This window comes from Peromyscus maniculatus, chromosome 17 (genome assembly GCF_049852395.1).
Source record: "Peromyscus maniculatus bairdii isolate BWxNUB_F1_BW_parent chromosome 17, HU_Pman_BW_mat_3.1, whole genome shotgun sequence".
In the NCBI taxonomy this organism is placed as follows: Eukaryota; Metazoa; Chordata; class Mammalia; order Rodentia; family Cricetidae; genus Peromyscus; species Peromyscus maniculatus.
The window spans coordinates 65162399-65182858 of NC_134868.1; the positions used below are offsets into that span (position 1 = coordinate 65162399).

General features: G+C 37.0%; 1 non-coding gene across 1 annotated transcript; it reads left to right on the forward strand.

Annotated features, from left to right (window-relative positions):
- The first annotated feature begins 19895 nt into the window (after positions 1–19895).
- On the forward strand, positions 19896–20090 carry LOC121823597 (U2 spliceosomal RNA). Its single transcript, XR_006065113.2, has one exon. It is a non-coding gene; the product is annotated as a U2 spliceosomal RNA (small nuclear RNA).
- Positions 20091–20460: the final 370 nt, after the last annotated feature.

A 20460-nucleotide genomic window follows, 5' to 3' on the forward strand; every position in this document is an offset into this window, starting at 1 on the left:
GGAAGGCATCCCATTGATATCAACCAAACATAGCATATCAGGTTGAAGGCTGAATGAGGCAACCCAATATGAGGAAAATGGTCTTAAAAGCAAAACAGTGAGAGATGGTCCCTGTTCCCACTGCTTTATTAGTGAACTGTTGCCTCAAAATATTTGTATAGCTTAAAAATGTAGATGCCCATTTTACAATTGTGATAAAAATATATACGGCAAAATTTAAGTCTTAAACCTACAAACAAGTAGATTTAAGTGCAAAGATTCTACTGTATAACCCATCTCCAGAATTATGAACAAAACCGGAAGGATAGCACCTAGCTGTAAGGCAATTTCTACATCTTTATGATGTCCTGTCTATTTCAGCCTTTTTATTTTTGTAGCAGAATATTTTTTCAAAGTTTTAAGTTTATGCAGCATTTTATTTATTTATTTATTTTTATTTGATGCAGTTGATGGTGCAGTGGTTAAGATTGCTTTGTTGTTTAGAAGACTGGAGTCCAGTTTCCACGACCCAAATAAGGCAGCTCATAACTGCCTGCAACTCCAGTTCAGAGAATCTGACAGCTTGCTCTGGCCTTTGAAGGTAGTCTCTCTCTCTCTCTCTCTCTCTCTCTCTCTCTCTCTCTCTCTCTCTCTCTCTCTCTCTCTCTCTCTCCCTCTCCCCTCTCCCCTCTCCCCTCTCCCCTCTCCCTCTCCTCCCCCTCCCCTCCTCTCTCTCACACACACATACACATTTGTCTTTTTATGTCTGGCTTATTTCATTTAGCATAATATCTTCCAAATATATCCACACTATAACACATGACAAGATTTCATTGGTTTTATGGATGAATATTGCTCCTTTGTACTTGAAAAAATACATACCCTAAAGAAGTTACATTCCATTTTGTTTTTATAAAATTGTAAGGAAGTTGATAATCAGAACTGATACCTATTGTGTTAACTTAGATTTAAGAAATATAGCCCTAAAATAAGGCACTATCCATCTGTCTATAAAAGACCTGAAAAGATGAATATGCTTATGCTTAAAATCATGCATTCTATTTTGCATTGTAATAATCTTAAAATAATTCTCAAATCTTCTGTAGTATGTCTCGTCTACCCTAGACTTTCTCAAAGATGCCATTCTGAATGTCCAGTTATGGCAGCCTGCCTCTTTGCTATGGTAACTTCTGCAAAATAGATCTGCCAACTGCCCTCCCTGTTCAAATGCTCTGAACGCTGCAACCATACCTCAGCTGGAAGACTTCTTTGCTTTTCATAATCATATTTTTACTTCCACATGCCCACCTTTCCCCCTTTCTCTGCTGTATTGTGTAACTAGGACATAATTTAAATTATAAACATAAAAATACATTTATGGCTTCGTTGCTAGTTCCAGAAACCCAGCCAGACATTTTATTTCTTCATGAATTGTGAGCATGTCCACAATAGACACACATCTGTGAGGCGACAGTGACCCATCTGACTCCTTAACAATATCCTTGGCAATAAATGTGACTATAAATACAATAATTCTGTGTTTTAGGAAAGGCAATACACATTGCAAGACAGTTGTGTTCAATTTATAGCTCCACAGATTATTTGGGTCTGTGGCTATCCAGTATGCATCACTCAATTGTTGGATGTGTGTGAACACTTCAGAAATGATTAAACGTTTTAAATACCCCTTTGCTTTCCATGAAATCGACTCATATATGATTCTTAAAGTGGTTTTCATATCCAGTTCGAAACCAAGAGTCTGTTTGGGATCAAATTCAGTTTGGCATTTCATGGTACTGAAAAAGAAAATGAACTTTAAAAAAAAAGAAAGAAAAAGAAAAATTAGGATGCTAGTTACTACTAATGGGACCCAAAGTGCCAGCACACAGGGGTATTACATACAATATGAAAGATAAATTTAACCGATGTGTTTTACAGCTAAACATTAGCATTAACATGGACTCCGAGACTCTAAAGTTTCACGAGCCTCAGTTTGTAATTGAGATGTGGAGCATTTAAAACAGGTGGAGACTATGTATAGCCCCACTGGAAGTTTAGACACTAGAAAATAGCCAAGTAGAATTTACTGGGAAAATAAGGAAAAGCCACTCCAAATGAAGTCCTACAGTTCTGACTATATAAGGCATGGACACAGTGTTTCCTGTTTTCATATTAATTGCTATCACAGTTGCACTGTTTCACAGAGATCTGTTTGTCTAGTACTAACAGCCTCATTTCTCTGAAATCCAGGGTCAGACAGTAGGTTTTGATACAAGTATGTGAGGAGACATGACAAAACCTTTCCACTCATCAGTGCACCCACAGACACTTTAAAACTGGGTTGCAGTACAAATGTTCATGTGTAGAGTAGAAACTGCTTCCTTAACAGAGGCATATCCATAGCATGGAGCATAACTGTGTGGAATTTGTTTTCTTCATCAGAGAATTCATCATCATATGGGATACATGACAGAAATATCAAGCTGAGCAATGAGCAAATTACAGTAAGGGTGACTGGGAAAATAATTATGGATATCAGTCCAGGCTGTAATGACTTCCAGAGTGTACACAATTCTACAATTTTAAATACTTTGGTTTTTCACTGTGCATGTTTTCTGTAACTGGTGATGAGAGTACTTACTATTCCTCATTTGATGAACTCAAAGCTTGGGGTCCTTTGTAAAGTTGTGTTAAAAGATACATGATCAGAATATGTTGTATATATGGAAGAAATTTTCAAAGACTAAGTAAAAATATCATATTAAAATTATGTTTAAATGCAGATGGATTGAAGAGTATAGAAATCCCTTCAGAGAGTGAGTAGACAGAAAGAGCTCTCAGAGGTAAGACAGAGCATATGAATGAACTATCACTGAGAAGAGTGAGAGAATTAGCTGAGCCACTTCACTGTAACTTCTCTCAGTATCTGCTTCCAAACAGAGTTCTAGATTATATAGAATGGTCTTTCAATATGAGTTTCTATAATAATGCATCCAAAACAACCTGTAAGCTACTCATCTGTAAGGATGCTGCCGAGGAAATGCCTTGAGTATCTATAAATAATGGGAATGCGCTACTTTTTAAAAATAAGAACAGAAAAACATAATCAGTGACTTGCCATCCAAGTTAATACCCTCCAATGCATGCTGGGATGATGACCACAGCTGCCTTCACCAACAGCCCAAGGACAGGGGCATGATACCCAAAACTGAGCCTCTATCTCAGACCATATCAGCAGAGGGCAATATTTCAGGTACATAGACATCATTTTTCCTGTTCTTATCATCTATTCTATATTGCTCTCTCCAACTCCATGCTTGTCTAGCCCCTCATTTCTCCTCTTTTGCAAACAGTCACAACACTAACCCCATGCCTTGTGGAACCTCTACTGAGAAGCCAGTGATTTGGATGCATCTTTAGTATCTCCACCCTCTCCCCAATGCTCCCTCCATTCCGTTTGTGTCACAGGAAATTAGCCTGTTCTGAAGAGGATAGGATTTCTTCCAATTCAAGGCTGAGACTCTTATGTTTCCCTGAGGTAAGAAAAAATATATTTTCTTACCTTCATAATCTCTAAACTTGTATGTCCCAGTTATTTTTTCACTCAATGAAACTATTTCCCTGAGCTCATGCCCTGCCCCTGTTCTCTCACTCTCCCAGCCACCTCATTACACCCATCCACAGATTTTCAAATACTCCCCTTTTTTGGTCATCCTTCTTTGAATGTCATAGTTTTCCCTTCACATTCTCTCTGGCTATGACTCAAGGCCGGAAAGTGACCACAGCAAGAAGGCTTTGGCTCAATAACTTTCACATCTAATAACTTCTTAGACTAAAATTATCTTCTCATTCTATGACAATGACCTTCTACCACGGTCATACCATGACTAAATCATTTCTAAATTATTGGTCAAAACATTCTGCTTTTCTGCCCTTCATTCCAATAGTTATTTTTAACATTTACTTGTTGTTATTTTTAGAGAATTTCATACAATAGTACTGTATATGCATCATCTCCACACCACACTTTCTTCCTCCAGTGCCTCCCATGCCTCCCATGCCCTCCCATTCCCATCTCAACTGCATGATCTTTTGCTCTTTTATTATTTCTTACACACAAATTGTTGCACAATATGCTGCTTTAGTATCATTGGCAACTTTCTTCTTGACCTTTCTGCTGTCTGTCTACGCAAGATCCTAAATGTTGTTGCTCCCTTGTCACCCAGCTCGGCTACTCTTTCTGTCTAGCATTGGTAAATATTCCTTATGTCTTTGATTTTTATATTTCCTTAGAACCTACTCATCATACCCCTAGTTCTCCTTATATGATCATGCACAACTGGATGTTGTTTATCACAATAAATTTAGACCCATTGCTCAAAACTTCAAATTCATTTGTTTGACTTTGCATTTGCTTTTATTAGACAGGGTCTTGTTATGTAGATCAAGATGTTTTCAAACATGCTAGATAGTATGGCCTGATCTCAAAATTCAGAGTCCTCTTGATTCAGCTTCTTGATTTTTAAAATTAAAATTGTTTACTGTTGTCTTCCATTATTTTCCCAAAAGCATTTATTGTCCCCTTTCCATAAAATCCTATGTATCAAAATTCCAGTCTTCCCATTCAGCCCTTTCTTACGAGGTGGTATGGTGTTTACTGAAAAATAAGCTGTAATCCACCATCTAGAGATGTTCTTATCTGTCTCCCACCAGTTAAAGAAGCCACCAAGGTTCATATTTAGCTTTGATCCATGAAGAAAATGCATGGCCCATTATCTTTATGGGACTCCTTTCAGATACACATATAGAAGAAGAGTCATCAGGTGAATTTGAATAGATGTAACACATTCTCCCCATAGTTTGAAACTGAATCAATGTCCTAGAAAAATGCCTTTCATCGACTCAAATATGAATCTTATAGAAGGAAATAGAGTTCTAAGATTTTAATTAGTGGACAGTAGTCTAGGTTTGAAACAACTGAAACTTGTAGACGGTGATAATAGGAGACTGGTGGTTAGATTTGGTGGGGACAATAAGAATACAGCAGGAAGTTCTAGCAATGGTTTAAATGTGATCAACTCAAGGCACATCCATATCCAGTTGTGGAGATATATTTTGCCCCCCCCCAAATATTATGCACCCTAATAAACTTATCTGGGGTCAGAGAACAGAACAGCCACTAGATATAGAGGCCAGAAAATGGTGCCACACACGTCTTTAATCCTATCACTTGGGAGGCAGAGATCCATCTGGATCTCTGTGAGTTCAAAGCCACACAGGAAACAGCATGGTGACTCACGCCTTTAATCCCAGGAAATAATGGCAGGAAGGAAAAATGTATATAAGGCGTGAGGACCAGGAACTAGAGCTGGTTAAGCTTTCAGGCTTTCAAGAAGCAGTTCAGCTGAGATCCATTTGGATAAAGACTTCCTGAGGCTTCCAGTCTGAGGAAACAGGATCAGCTGAGGAATTGTCAAGGCAAGGTGGCTATGGTTTGTTCTGTCTCTCTGATCTTCCAGCATTCATCCCAATAAGTGGCACCGGGTTGGTTTTTATTAATAAGACCTTTTAAGATTCATACTACATCCAGTCATTTCAACGTGCTGCTTTTCAGAATCATAAAGTATAATTGCTATTTTCCTTGATATCATGACCAGACTCTATATTACCCCTCAATTCTATGGATATCTTGAAAACCCATAAAGAATTACAGAAGTTGATATATAACTTAGCACTGAGTACATGGATTGGTGTTAAAGGAAAACTCATTAAGATAGAAGAGTATTCAGCCAAATGTTACTGTAGAGGCTTCAAAAAAAGGAGTAGGAAAACCCCCACCATTGCTTATAAATATATAATCAAATGCAATTTCAGGGTAGAAAAATAGAGATAAGATGAAAAAAGTCCACATCCATGAAGTCAAGTCACCACTGCTAATAAACATCTGTGCTACTCAGCAGATAGAGAATGAGTGTTCAGGGTCTTCCCCAGCTGTTTGCTCACTATCAGAGGGAGGCAGGATCCTAACTATCTAAATCATCAAATGGAAAACCAGTCAATTGGAAGAACCTTGTGAGTAATGTCAAAAGTAATAAAAAGAAAGGTGACAAACTAATAATTATTGACAAAACAGGAAACCTAGGATGAACTCAACTTTCTCATTATTGAAAATCTCATCCAAGTTTATGTTCTACTGGAACATTCTATACTTTGAAAAGATTGCATGAATATCCAAAAGTTTTGAAAAAGAAAACCCCAGATTCTGGAGAGAATCCCACTTTAAATAGCCAATGACACTGAGACTAATAACAATTAGAGTCATGGCTGTTTGTGGAATGTTACAGAAGGTTAATCTATAAAAGCCAGTGTGAAATACCACTTAAAACATCAAAGTGACTATGATTGTCTGCATGTCTTTAATACTGTGTTTAGAGTAATAGTCCTTAAAGAAAACACATTTACTCGTACCCTACATTTGTCCAAGTTGTAAAAGTGAGATATTTTGTAACTGTGTAATAGGTTTAACTTTAACATTTCATTAGACCTACTGAATTCATACTCATCTCCTCAAATGTGCTCTCTTGCTGAATCACATACAAACATTCCAACTACTCCTTTATCTTGAGCCCTTCTGTCATAGGATCATCCTTATCCTGACTAAGAATAGTGTTTCTGTGTCTTTAGTGATTTTGATAATCTGTATTAGTTCTTTACTCATCATGCCCAAATACCTAACAAGAGGTGATTAAAGGCAAAGGGGGTTTATTATGGCTTAAACTTTTAGGGAACACATTTCATTGTGACAGGGAAGGCATGTCAGAAGGAATGGAAGATAGCTGTCATATTGTATGCATAGCCAGGAATTAGAGAATGAACAGGAAGTGAGGCCAGGATATTAAAACTCACACCACCACCTCCTTCTGTGATTCACTTGCTCCAGAAAGGCTCTACTTCCTAGTGGCTTTCCAACCTTCTAAATAGCACCACCAGCTGAGGCCCAAATGTTCAAATAATATGAGTCTATGGTAGATGTTTCATATCCACACCACAGTACTATCACATACCACAACTGAATGTTTCCACCCAATTTCTAACCAAAATATTTTATAAGCTTATGTTAGTATTGCTTATAGGTGATCAGAATGGATTCACAAAGCATAAGAATGTAATGTTTCATCTTAATGAGAAAACTCAGCCAACCTAACCAAATGGTGTCCCTTAAGAGCATTATGAACACAGTTCCTCCATGGGTGGTGGCCTTTTATTCTTTTATTATACTTTAGTGCAGCATGATTTTAGATATCATCTCCTCCATGTCCTTCAACTAAATTACAGAAGATATTGTCCTAATCTCTTCCATGTGAATGGAAATACTACTTTTAAGTGAATTGGGGACTTCTGCATCATATGTAATAGCAGCTGGAAGCTTTAATTTTCCCTACACAAAACACAAGCAAAATGTGTGTAAAATTACAGAAGGGTGATTAACTTCCAAACTCTGGTACCTCGTTAAACACTTTGCACTGCATGCTTGATTTAAAGACACAATAAAAAATGAGTCCATGAACTCTAATACATGTATACATGATATTAGTGTTGCAATGGGCATTCACATAAAATCGCTTCTAATTGTGGCCACTTCATTTAGAGGTTATATTAGACAAGAAAGAGAACGAATTGTGAGGTTAAGGTGAAAGGTTTTAGATTATCTCTAGTACTAAATATCATATCAAGAATGATGCTAGTTGTTTGGAGCTTTAAATTAAAAGTGATTTTATAGTTTTTGTTTAGGTTACTTTTCTGGTTCAAAATGTATGCTTCTCAACTAGCAAAGACTAGCTTGACATCAAAACACTGGAAGTTATCCTTTGACAGTTATGTTCTCTGCTTGATCTGAAAAAAAAAAATGACTGGATACAATATGGTGACACTTTCCATTGCTGTACTCAGGAAGTGTTTGTCATGAGTGTGGATGCAGGGGCCTCTTGGTACCCTCCCTGGTCTCTTCTATAATAATGTCCCATTACAGTCGCTTCCTGCTCAATCATGTTTGTAAGTGAATCTTTAATCATGGATTTCACATAATTCTGAAAAAAGAACTCTCTAAACTTTCCTCTCTGCAGGATGTTCCCAAGGGATTTTTGAGAGTAATTTTATTGATATGAGTTATTTCCTTGAGGTGTTAGTTGTAAAAACCAGTCCTCATAGAAGAAAAACTGTGCAATGTAAAAGTCCAGGACCCATAACACAGCTGGATCATTGTGACTTTCTCTATAACTGAGTTCCCAGCAGAATATAAAGGATGCTGAATGCACAGCATCTTAAAACTTCCATGCATTTTGTGAATGATTTTAATGAGCTGACATGTATAAAGATATCCATTTTATTAGTTTCCTGGAATGCAAAAGTAAAACCTGCTCATCTTTGAAAGCTTAGAATTCACAGGTGGAGGAAAGGCTTCATGAATAGAGAATAAAAGTCATTAGCATTTTGGCACATTGGTTTTCAATATGACAATATACTGTCGTATTGCTGCATAACTTGCCATTTTTAAGACAACTATATAACTTGAATTTTTCTCTTAAAGTCACTTATACTCACAGTGATTTCTACAACTTTCTAATAGTACATAGTAAGGGCACCAATATTTATTTAAATAATTTTCTATTGTACTTTTGAAATATTACTTTAAATTTTTATTTAAGATGAAATAAATTCATACATGTTTCTATGTTTTAGAAAATTCCTGGGTATTTCTTTAAGACTAATTCCTAGAAGTGAAATTGCTGGTTCACTGGAAACAGACATTACTTCTGTCGATAACTGAACCCCAGTGTCATTCATGGAGAACTGTGATGTTTAGAGCCATACAATCAGTTTATGATAATATTTCACATCTATGACTAGGTCATATTAATTATTTCAAATTACTTACAGTGATATATATTATGTTTAGGAAGATCCCAATGCATTTAACAGGAGGGTAACACTTATGTATATATGTGACTGAAACAAGTTAGCTAATTGCTGTGAGCAAAATCACAGTGACTTTACACAGGGAAAGTTCACCTGTTGCTAATACCAGTTCAGGGCAGATGTCAGGTGGGAGTGCCATACACTCATTTAGGGACTCTGGGTTGTGGTTATATTGTGTTCCCCAAAATATTGTGCACCCTAATAAACTTATCTGGGGTCAGAGAACAGAACAGCCACTAGACATAGAGACCAGAAAATGGTGGCACACATGCCTTTAATCCTAGCATTCCTGAGGCAGAGATCCATCTGGATCTCTGTGAATTCAAAGCCACACTGGAAACAGCCAGGCGTGGTAACAAGAGCCTTTAATCCCAGGAAGTGATGGTAGGAAGCAGAAAGGTATATAAGGCATGAAAACCAGGAACTAGTGCTTTTAGGCTTTTGAGCAGTAATTCAGCTGAGATCCATTTGGATAAGGACTTAAAGACTTCCAGTCTGAGGAAACAGTATCAGCTGAGGAATTGGCGAGGTAAAGTGCCTATGACTTGTTCTGCTTCTCTGATCATTCAGCATTCACCCCAATACCTGGCTCCACATTTGTTTTTATTAATAAGACCTTCTAAGATTCCTGCTACACTGGGTACTATTCATCTTTCCTCTTGTAATACCTCCTACTAGGGCTTCCAGAGCCACTGCTGGATATCCCGCACCTGACCAGTGAGCATGGTGATTGAACTGGGCAAGGTTCACTATTGCAATGGAAACCTACTGATTTGTCTAGTATGATGAGGGACTGGTGAATCCAACAGTGGCTGTGCATGTAACGTAGAAGCAGAGAGGTAGGTTCCCAGTCTAGAAAGCAGGAGCAATCTTAGCAGAGCCAATCCATCAATGAGAGCATGGAAACTTCCCTCTATTGATTCTTCATCGAAACATGAAGAAGCTAGAGTTTTGCATCAGGAAGTGACAAGAATCAATAAACATATTCACTCAGCAAGAAAGAGGATTACAGCTTCCTTGTGGACTGACTTCCTTCTTTCATCCAAGCCATCAGCCCTTTGACCAATGTCCCTTATGTCTTGGGTAGAACTTTTCTCCCCAGACTGACTGTCCTACATGTTAATCCACTCTGTGAAAACTTCTAATGATACATACAGTATTTTACCACGAGAGGCATCTCTTAATCCCATCAAGTTGACTACCAAAACCAACCATCTCAGGAAGACAGAGGAACTTACAAGCAGAGGATGTATCGTATCAGGTCAAGGAAAGGGAACATTACCACACCTTTTCAGGGTTCCACTGGACAGAACTTTGACTTAAGCACACACCCAGATTCAGGGGTTTTTATGTATTGTTAGGCTGTGTGCAAGAAGAACTTGCAACAGATTTATTGAATACCAAACCACATTTGCAACCAATCTTACCATTTATCTCTACTCAACTGGAGAGTTTCTATCCTTTGGTTGAAAACTCCAGTCCACTTATAAGCATCTTTCCTTGGAGGCAAATCACTCTAAACTTGTTTCATCACTTTGCTGTGTGTATTTTTCTCTTTTCGTCCTCTTGTTTGGGTCAGTCTTCTACCTACGCCATTCCCCCCTTATTCATTTGAAACCAGTGTCTTTTTCAGTAGCAATAATTGCTATTATTCATACATATTAGGCTCAAAAGAACTGCTTTGTCTACTTCCTGAGAATGGCTTTCGAAATTATCTATCCCTCCAACAACAACAACCCTAATAAGCCTATTAGAATTATTCCACTTTAACTTTATCTTACCCTTGTTTCCATCTATTTTCATGAAATCTTGATAATTCTTTATTTCTTATTTCTCAATAATTTTACCCACTCAAAGATTTTAATGAAAAAAGCATAAATAATCAGAATTTCTATGAAAGAATTATCTTCAGTCTGAAGAATTATTGCAATATATCCATGAGTCCTTAGAATTTATTTCAAATCTGTAGTATAAATTCAAGGACCAATACACTAACAGATCATCCTGAAGCATTTGTTCTGGACAATTTGCTAAGTATTAACATCCATATTTTTAATTTCCTCAAATTAGATTTCAAGTTGAATAAAAGCAGATTTCCCACAATTCAGTTCCTTGCTCTCAAGTTGTGTATTCTATATACTTTCTTGTGGCATCTGGTCTGTGGTGATTTAAATAAGAATGAGCTCCATCAAACACTTGGTTCCCAGTTGATGGAACTGTTTAGGAAGGATTAGGAGGAATGGCCTTGTTGGAGGAGGTGTGTCACTGTGGGTGGTTTTGAGGTTTCAAAGGCCCATGCCATTCACAGTTTGCTCTCTCCGACTCCCATGCTTGCCTGCCTGCTGTCATGCTTCCTGTTGTAATGCTCATTCACTCTAACTCTTTGGAACTGTGAACTTGTAAATACTTTCTTTTATAAGTTTTCTAGGTCATGGTGCCGCAATAGCAATAAAAAAAATTAACTAAGACATAGTCCTACAGATGAAGGTTCTTAGACCACTCTGATTCTTCTCCAAGTTGTAAGACTTCTGTCTTTATCTCCAGCACAGAGCTTCTCAACCTTGGCATTATTGACTACATAGTTGGCTGACTCCTCATCATGAAGGCCACTCTACATCATAGGATGTTTAGGAGTATCTTTTGTAACCTACTAAATGGCAGAAGTAGCACAGTGGCTTGTAACAACCAAAACCACGTCAAGATCTTGCCAAATGTTTCAGTTGGTCAGAAGGCTTCCAGCTACTGACATACAAAATTATAAATTTCATTTTTATATAAAAAAATAGATATATCATTAAAAGAAATTTTATCTGCAGTTGTCTAATTATGTTTTGTTTTGCTTTGTTTTATTTGTTTGCTGTTTATATTTTATCCCATGTCCTTGAATTTAGGGAATTTCTAAAATTATCTCTTTCCCTGTGGACAAGGGTTTATGTAGACTCTGAGCCTCCAAGTAAAGCCCTTAAAGAAATATGCAAAGAAAGATGTACAAATGTTCATCTCTTTTTTTTTCCCACAACATCCCAAACACAATAATGGAAGATCTCAATCTTCAGATTCAGTGCATTGTGTCCTTTTCAGGATCTATAAAACAGAACTGTCACTTGAGGCAGAATCTACAATAGCAGAACTCATAAATAGTAGAACTCATAGAAGAGATAGTAAAAGGGATGAGGTATAAGTGAGTTGAGGGAGTGTCACACAAAGGACAAAAACTTTCAGCGAGCACAGAGGAATAATTCAAGATATATTTGGATAGTGTGGTTGCTATAGTTGATAACAACCCAGTGCATGCTTGAACACAACTGAGAGTGGATGCTAAGTGTGCTAACCACAAATCACAAGTGCATGAGGTAATGTGTATGTTAAATAGCTTGATTTAGCCACTCCACATGAATACATAGACCACAAGATCACAATGTGAACTATAATTATAAACACATGTCAGCTAAAAGTAATTTAAAAAAAGATGAAAACTCTTTGAGTTAAAGCTGACCTTCTCTAGCTATTTTCTTCAGCTTAAAGACTTATTCAAACCTAACATCTCCTGCCATGGCAGTCTCTCGTCCAAGGAAGAACTAAGTGCTTCAGAATCCTTAGATTATGAGGAAGTTATATGCAGTTGCCATTTCTCAGAATCACCTTGAAAATTTTTCTTTAAAAAAATTCTTGAATTAAAGATTCAGGGAAGACATTGGAAAGGGCTCAGAAATTTCCCATATCAATTGTTATCAAATGACACCAAGCACAACAAGAGGAATCAAAATTAATTTGCAGTTAAAGCAAATTATAGTTAAAAACCATAGAAATAAGTAATTTTAATCCCATTATACTAATGAAGATTTTCAGCACACACTCTTCTGATCTGTGGTAGATTGACATAAGATCCTTCTTAATGGTGTGTGATTAATGCAAAACATGTTAATAGGATCCATGTCTTGAGTTCTGAGTTTTGATCTTTCTTAGACTATGGATAGAGCTTCTGAGACTGAGCAGCTGCCCTTAGCCACAGGTTCCAGTGAGCCAAACAAGCACTTGGGGGAAGAAGACACCCCTTGCAGGGTTGTATGCTGCCAAACTAATGTTCAGTAGGCTAGACAAATCAAAATCCTTTCAACTTAATCATTTTCAACTTATGGTTGATTTAAAAGGGGAAAAAAGGTTATATGCTATTCTAAGTCAAGATATTTTAGTACAAAAAATATTTCTCTCCATACTAAAAAAAAATGTCAAATGTTCAGGTGCTTATATTAATATAAATGGAGTCTACAGATAGTTTCTATTATAAGAAAATATGTAGAGCAGTGGGTATAAAATAAATGTGCCATTTCAAAATAGAATAAGGCCTTAAATAGAATCCAAATGAACCACCATTGCAATATAATGAAAAAAAAACTCATTCCCAAGAAATGATTTTCTAGGGTGATAAGTTAAATATACTAAAATTGGTGCTAAATGAAAGCAGAATGATTTCACAGTATAAGATATAAGTCAAGGAACACAGGCTAAAATTTCTCACTTGTCAGGGACAGAGGCAAATAGAGAGTCCAATTCACTATTATCTGACCTGTTCTTATCAAGAAGCTGTTACAAATAACTGAAGCAGAAACAATAAGGACAAACACTTGGTACATTTGTTTCACTAGTAATCTGACCAACCTTAAAAGCTTTTTCTTAAAGTCAAGTAAAAGAACCAAAGACATTAAATAAGTCACAAACATTGGATGACCTTATACTTCGAGCAGTACTTGCCACAGAATTTTAAATAAATAAGATAATATGCAATCAAATTGAGTGTCAATTTCTCAAAAATGGTTCGGGTGGACAGGGCTATCTTCAAACAAGGCAGAAATAAGATGCAGAGGGAGACTTGCACAAAGAGCAAAAAATAGCAGAAAGGGCAAACAACACACGAGCACTGTTGCAGCAGCAGGGCACATCTCCATAGATGGAATCTGACTTCAGAACTGAATTAATTGTTAGAACTGATTGACAACGACTGAGTATGAAACAATGGGGATTCATTAACCATTCAGGCAACTTCTTCCTCTGCTAATCACTTCCCTTCCATAGGTAATAGGTCTCAATGGGAGAAAGACAGGACCCAGCTGGGGAACCTTCTTTTAAATTTAATTATATTAGGTGTAGGTGTATGTGTGAGGGCCTGTGCATATGTATGTGCACCATATATATTCAGTACCCATAGAGATCAGAAGATATTTTATCCCCTGAAACTAGAGTTACAGGTTAGGAGTCATCTAGTAAGGGTGTTAGGAACAAAATCCAGGTTGTCTGCAAGAGCAGCAAATGCTCTTAACTTCTGAGGCATTCCTCCAGCCCCTAGCCTGGGGATATTTTTGAAAGAGTCTTGAGATGGAGATAATGCAAGAACAGGTCTACCATTGTAAAAATCATCCTTAAGGTTCTGGGATACACAGTGACCATGTCTTTGAAATCACTGTTGGAGTTGGAGTGCCTCAAAGTCCAATGGATGTCTTAACTGGACTATGATGAATAAGAAATGGATCCTTTTCTGTCTATGTTAGATTTTATTGTCAGCACACCACAATCTAGAGACATCTGGGAAGAAAGGATCTCAATCGAAAAATTGCATAATTCAAACTGGCCTATGTCTGTGTCTATGAAACATTGTCTTGATAGATTTGAGAGCCCCAGCCCACTGTGGGTAGCAAGATCCCTCGGCCAGTAGGCCTAGGTTATTATAAGAAATCAACTTAACATGAGCCAATGACCTTCAAGTTAGAAGCAGAGTTCTTAGATGCTTTCTCCTTCAGTTCTTACTTGAGTTCATGTCTTGACTTCCTTCAATGATGCACTGTGACCTGGAAGTACAAACTGAAATAAACCCTTTCCTTATCCAAGTTGCTTTTGTTCAGAGTGTTTTAGCATAGAAACAGAATGAAACTTGAATATCCTCCTGTTGTTTTTGTTTGTTACAGGTAAGTATCATAATCACACATGTCTCAGACCACCAATGATTCTCTGCCTTGTAAATTCCCCTTCTCAGGGAGAATTAAAAAATATAACTGTAAAAACTATTTATGCACTGTTTCCTTACAGCAGTGATTCTCAACCTTGATGCTACAACACTTTAATGTAATTCTTCATGTTGTGATGACTCCCTCCACCATTTTGTTACTTCATAACTATAGTTTTGCTGCTGTTGTGAATCATAATGTAAATGTCTGTGTTTTCCATTGGTCTTAGGCAATTCCTGGGAATCATTTGATCCCAAAGGGGTTGTGACCCAGAGGTTGAGAAACTTTGTCATACAGAGAAGAACAAGTGTAAACAGAGATATAAAATAAACAGCATCATCTATTCTTTAGTATCCATGGATGCTATAGAAAAGGTAGAGTTGGGTAAGAGTCAAATTATTAGGGGAGAACCCAGATGCCTTTCTTTTCCAGAGAGATGTACCAGTTTGCTTCTTTCAGCTATTTGAACAAATTCCAAATTAAAGCCACCTGAACACAGAAGCCAAGTTCTGTGAGATCTTGGCCAAGTGGTATCTGGGAACAAAAGACATGACTATTATCAACTCCATTGTATGCATAATGAATTAAAGCAGCAAGCCACCCTCCTTGACCAATGGGCAGTGTGTGACACAGCATTAGGTCAGAATGCATTTCTCAGTTTTGATGCCTGTGCTCTATAGCCCCATAGAGACTGCCACTGTGAAATATTTCAGATTTCTATGTATGTTAATCATCATACTCATCCTACCATTATCCTGTGGCATAAAGATAGAATCCAGTGTATGAGGGAGAAAGACTAAACAATCTAAAGAATTTGCTATATTGCACTGGAAGCCTGAGTTTGCTCTTCATTGGTGCATATCAGTGAACACTTTGGTTGTGCTCTTCAGTTACCAAATTTTGCCTAATCTAATCTCTCAGTAATATTGAAGTAGACACTGGATTGTTCATGATTATCTTCTCTGTGGCAACTCATTTTTTTCTTAGTAGATAAAAATACAACATATTATAAAACTGTGGGTTTTAGTCACAAAGAGAGAAATAATAGCACTAGTTACATGTTCCCTTTCAAACACACTCAAACTCATAAAATATATTGTAGGTGACCCAGAGTGCCAAATCCTCATTAGTCAGCAAAACATATTTAACAGCCAAACTGACTTCCCTCTAAAATGCAGTTAGATTCCTACTAGAAGTAGCTAAGGAAGAAAATAGGCATTTTCCAAAATGGCAGGCTACTCATTCCTGATAATTTGTCAAGAAAAGGATAACTGATCAAGTCTTGCTGTTTTAATCTCCAGAGGTTTAACTGAGTAAAAACAAATGTAGTTGTCAATAACAAGGGAATGGGGAAGGGGGAAAACAACAGAGAATCAATTAAACATTCATAGATACAAAAGACGTAGAAATTATGAAGATGAGCAATCCTAAAGAATTTTATGCAGCTCAAATGCATTCTTCAAATTAGGCAAATGAATCTAATAAAATCAGTATCCATTTAAAACATGTGTAATCCACAACCCATCTCTCCAGGTACAGAACGCTCCAGTCACCTACCTACTAAGTTCTCAGTTAGTCATGGAGGGTAAATATTTAACTCTCTATGGCATGGAAAACAAAGACCCTTAAATCAGAAGAAAAGATATCTACACTTGATATGACAAGAAGCTAAAGTGAATTACTCCTCTGTTCAAAGATAAAGAAATAAGTCAAGCTATGTTCTCTTAATTAAACAATGGAAATCCATTCATGAAGACTAAAGGACTACATCACCATTAAATTCAAAGTTTCAGAAAAGGAAACCAGTTAATGTGTTAAAATATATACTTCATAATTCCTTATATGAAAGTGAAGAGGAAAAAAGCAAGAACTTAAAAGGAAGAAAGAAGGGAAGGAATGGGGAAAATAGAACTAATGAAAATAATTTAATTTGCACTGAAAGAAGGAAAATAAAATTATTTGTAGGTATCATTACAAGAGATAATTTAAATTAGATTTTAATGGCTCCCATGTTTATAATTGCTGTGACTTTGGAATACAAACTGAAGCTAACATTTTTCATGTTTTAAAATATGTATGTGGTCATTACCGAACATTTCCAACAGTACAACCTACTTCTGTAATAAAGCACAAAGTGGTGAATTATCCTGCCTGCCTTTGTTTGTATTATCAATTCCTTGGCTATAAATGTCCCCTGTTATAAAGAGTATAGAGGTAAATATTATTCTACTTTGGCTAATTATCTCCAAACCCCAATTAGGAGAGTTCAATTCAAATGCCTAGTGTTACATGATATATTTGTAGTACTGTCAACACAAGCATGAAATTATGTATATACAGATATGATTTATAACAGTGCTCAAAATTTTCATTACAGTAGCCTATAAAATATTAGCTTACAATGACTGGAATGCAGGTTTCATCATTTTCTTCCTATAGCCACAGATCAATTATGTGAGTGAAGCATCACACTGAAGAAAATAAAATGCAGTTAAGTAAAAATGGCATGGTTAATGCCCTTTGGGAGCTTGTATTTAAAATGGAAATACAAGTTTACCCCTGAGAAAAGACAAGAGGAAATGAGCTTAAATTTACAAAAAGACAGGACAAATGTTTTTCTTCCTGCTTATAGCTCCAACCCAGCCTACATAGGAGTTGCTAACAGTCAGATGAAATGGAGAAGAGAGTGAAAAAATAAAACAAATTCAAACTGACCATGATTTTAATCTAATGTAGAAAAAAATTAAAAGGATCTGCCTTTGTCTTCCACTTCTACTGTCATTTAGAACACATTTTATAGCTGAACCCCAATCAGGAGACACCCAAGAGATCCATTACAAAGCACTTTAACCCATAGTGAGTGAATTAATTGCTGATGACAGTTGGAAGGCTCTGCTGGAAGTGATGGCATTTGTTCCCTAGATATTGCAAATTTTAGACTTTTTTTTTTTTTTTTTTTTTAGAAAAACACTCCAACGGTTTTGCAATCAACTCATTATTGGCTTTGGGATCCCACTTTCTTCTTTCATTTCTCCAAATGAAATCACCAAACCAAATCCAATTGTTTCCAATATATTTTTCATGAAATACATGACACCAGACAGAATAATTAGTCCAGAAAAAAAAAAGTGTTTTGAAACCAATGTGGTGACACAAGCACATCACAGGACACACTGAATCTCAGCACCAATTTTAACACCAGCTGTGTGAACTCTGGGAAGTTCTCTGATTTTTTTTTCAGTTTTCCTTATCTATTAAATGAGGTATTTTATTTGAGGATTGGGGAAACTATGCAAACTATAAAGGTTCGCAGTACTGGAGAATAGTAAGACAGGAAAACCAGTACAGAATGTCAGAGCAAAGCTCTGGGATACAGGGACAGAGGAAAGGACAAGAGGAGACCGTTACAATGAGTGATCAGAAAGGAGGAGTCAGTGAACTGAAAGCAGGAAAGCTAAAGAAAAACCATGACTGTGCTCGAGACAGGTCAGTGAGTAAAGCATCTACCATGCAAGCAGAGAACCTGAGTTCCATCCCAGAACCTATGTGAAAAAAGCTTAATATGGAAGAACCAGAGACATTTGTATCTCTAGGCTCCCTAACTAGTCTGTCTAGCTGACTTGGCATGTTCCAGAAAAGTATGAAGCCCTATTTGTGAAGAAAAGGAAAAGTTGTCTGTTTCTGGAGCAACAATACTCAAGGTTTTCCATTGCACACACCCCTAACACACACACACACACACACACACACACACACACACACACACACACACACACCAAAAAAAGAGGGGACAAAGGAAGATGAAAATCCATAACTAAACAAAGCAGAGAATTTGGAAAGAGTAAAAAGCAAAATTATATTTGGTTGGAAGTGGACCCCAAATATCATAAAGCAAACATTTTTTCTATTTCATGTGAAGGATTTCTCTCCCCAACAGGAAAGCAAAATACAATGTATAATTTCTTTTATTTCCACCTATGCTCAATATTGAATAGTCACCTAAATCATCCATGATGACAATTGAGTGAATATAGCCACTGTTCATAACCACAAATATGCATAAAACAATGTAGTTGGAAATTTCTTCAGGCTGTCAACCAGCTCCCAAATAACGACACAGAGACTTATTTTTAATTATGAATGCTTGGCCTTAGCTTAGGCTTGCTCCACTACCTCTTTTACCTTAATTGAAAATGTTTCTATTCATCTATGTTTTGCCTCCAGGCTTTTTACCTTTCTTTCATTCTGTATGTCCTGATTTCATGCTTCCTCCACGTCTGTCTGTCTGGCCCCTGGCATCTTCCTGGTAACTCTATTAAGATCAGTCCACATGAGTCTATTACATGGGTAACAGAATTTATTAAGATATGAATTGAGGAAATATACTCATAATTACAGAACGGAGTAGACAGCAGAAGTCTTTCTCTGATCTGACCAGGAACAAATCCACATCAAAGACAGGATCCAGGAAAAGGGATTGTGTCCTTCCTCCACTCCTTATCAAAGGTCAACCACAGCAAGCACCTCCTTTGGGCATATAGTCCAGGGTCATGGGTGGAGCAAATACCACTACATTTCCTTTTTTTTTTTGTCTAAATAAGAAGGTTCTAAACTTAATGCAAACTATATACAATAAGAATAATTATCAAGTATTGTCCAGGAAAAACAAAGGGTAATAACATAAACAAAATGGAACTACAACCAACAAGAATAACATCAAACAAGAGACACATACTAAAATCCAGAGAAGTCTGGAGCATAGGTAAATGGCACATTACAGAGATCATTCCAAAAGGTGTCCTATCCTGAAGAACCTGAATCTAGTACTTAATATGTTCTAGTTAAGATACAAGAAGATGGATATATTAATGGTGAACAAGCTACAGAGAAGAGGTGTGTATGTGCAAATGATAGATGAGAAATGTGGTACTAAAAAGTTACATCGCTTCTTGGCCTTTTGGATAAGATCAAGTGTAGTTAGTATCTGTTCTTATCCATTTAATGTCTGATACATCCTCTATCTGAGGACAATATATTAAACGGATTTTTAGAAGTCTGAGTTGGAACAGGAGTTTTCTCCATCCACTCCATGAATTGATCTGGTACTGCAGTATCTCCAGAAATGGTACAACAAATGGGGATTTAAAAAAAATGTTAGAGATCTGGGGCACAATGGACCCAGGAACAAGGGAAGAGAGACCTGTCTGCTGTCCAAGTTTGTAACTTACCAATAGCTAATTTATTCTCCAGTATGTCTGTGTTGACCAGGCTGGAGGAGGTCTGATAGAGCCAGAAGAGCCCTTCCCTGTCCCAAGAAGATCAGAAATGTAATGGTAAGTTTCTTCACCGGTAGGGAGTGAGAAAAGAGGAGCTTCCCAGTTCAAAGGAGAAAGAGGCAGGAAGAATGTTTGTGTGTTGAACACCCAGGATTCACAGTGGACAGGGTAATGTTTGCTCTGTCACCATTGCCCTGCTGCCCCCACTCCGACTTTTGCAAGTTAGATCG